Source organism: Aplysia californica, unplaced genomic scaffold (assembly GCF_000002075.1).
Source record: "Aplysia californica isolate F4 #8 unplaced genomic scaffold, AplCal3.0 scaffold00414, whole genome shotgun sequence".
In the NCBI taxonomy this organism is placed as follows: Eukaryota; Metazoa; Mollusca; class Gastropoda; order Aplysiida; family Aplysiidae; genus Aplysia; species Aplysia californica.
In genome coordinates this window covers 535,597-537,301 of record NW_004797684.1, presented here as the reverse complement: position 1 = coordinate 537,301, position 1,705 = coordinate 535,597, and the positions used below count along the sequence as shown (strand labels likewise).

Genomic DNA, 1,705 nt, shown 5'->3' with positions numbered 1-1,705 from the left:
GGGGGGGGGGCTTTTTTGGGTTGTTTTTTTATTTTTTTGTTTCTTACTTTCACAGCGCTCCATTTACATATCGCTCTCATAATATATCAGCCAAATAAAACCTTAACTTCTCTGGCCAGAAAGCCATCAAAAAGCTGTATTCTTTCTCATTAGCTCCCTTTAAACTTAATTAACAGCAATTAATTCACATCGGCACTGACATGTGGTACGCCTGTTTTCTCACGAGCTGCCAGATAGGACTGCTTATTTATATCTTCCCATTATTTTGTTGGTCCAGCAAAGAGCAAGCTTTTCATTTGCATGACGGAGTAAATTGCAAAAACAGGAATCTGTTTTGACAAATCATCGTGCCGCGTTAGATGTCGTGACCCTCAGGCGGGGAAATTCACAGCTTTTCGGTGAACCCAGATTGATATGTATATTGAATCGACACCAGCTCAGCTGAATAACGGAGAAAAGGGGTCGGGAGCGAATGATAAGAACACGATCTCGTTTAACCGAGACCCCCCTCCCCAATCAGGCGTCGCCTTTTTTTGGCAATACGGAATAAGTTAGTCCAGAGGCATAATTTCCGAATCATCGACTGTCTCCAGTAATAACAGAGGGTAAAACTCGTAACATATTTTGGTTTCAAGCGTTTGAAACATACGGAACATTGGGTTACGGTGATTTCTTTGCCTTCCTTCTGTTTAATTATCAAAATTTCGTGGGAAAACCCCCCAGGAAAAGTACTACCTAGATTCAGAAGAAGGTGGTATTATAAAATATCATGCTTTATGCATAAAATAGTCTCTTTCATAAGGTCGACTATGAGAGGTACCACATGAGAGTGAACGTCTGATTTTTTTTAAAAAGGAAAAAAAAATATGGGGAGGGGGTGGGGGGTTGCACACAAATGTGTCTTGCAGTTCAGTTATCGTTGTTATCTCTTTCATGCGGATGTGCAGTTATTGTGAAATTTATTTCAAACTTCAGACCTTTGTCCGAAATGTTTGAACTCTCACGCCGTGGAAAAGTCTTTGTTAAGTTGATCCCTTTAGGTGAACAAAGTTTTGCCTTAATAAAAGGTCTATGGAAGAATCATGCTTTATATTTTGATGAAATGAATAAATAAATAGCATTTTGTATTCCGCACATCTACGCTCAACAGCAAGATCTCTGCGCTGTACAGTACACTATGTTATTACCTCAACAGACCCTTCAGCACTTAGAAATATTCTGGCGGCTCTCGTGGCCTAGAGTCAAAGATCCTGGGTTCGATTCCGGGTAGCGACCGAAAAATGTTCTTCTCTAAAAGTGTCTCCTTTCACCTCCTTTCTTGTTCTTTAGCAATGTTCTGTCATATGCTTTCGTCTCCTCTTTCTGCCCCCATCCCCTCACCTCCTTTGATACCTCCTCTGGGCCCCTGACTCTTTCTGCAGCCTTTCTACTGCTACTCCATGGTTCCTTCTTACTGCTGTCTTTCAGCCACACCCCTGATCTTCTGGTAGGAAAGATCTACACCTAGCCTTCTCGGACAAGGGCGAAAAATCTCGGAGGGCCCGTGTGCAAGTTGCGCACGTTCACGATCCCTTAGTTGTCTAAAATCAATAAGAATAGGCTTCAGTCGCAACCTGGGCAAAATTCAAAATTTCCTACCAACTGAAAAAGTTTAATGTGTCCCAGGACTGCAGTCAGCTGATTAAGCGCTCAAACATTAACAAAC

General features: G+C 41.9%; 1 protein-coding gene across 1 annotated transcript in view; it reads left to right on the top strand.

Annotated features, from left to right (window-relative positions):
* LOC101856366 (H2.0-like homeobox protein) overlaps window positions 1-1,705 on the top strand; it is a gene marked incomplete in the record, with an annotated part of 39,060 nt that overhangs the window by 24,747 nt on the left and 12,608 nt on the right.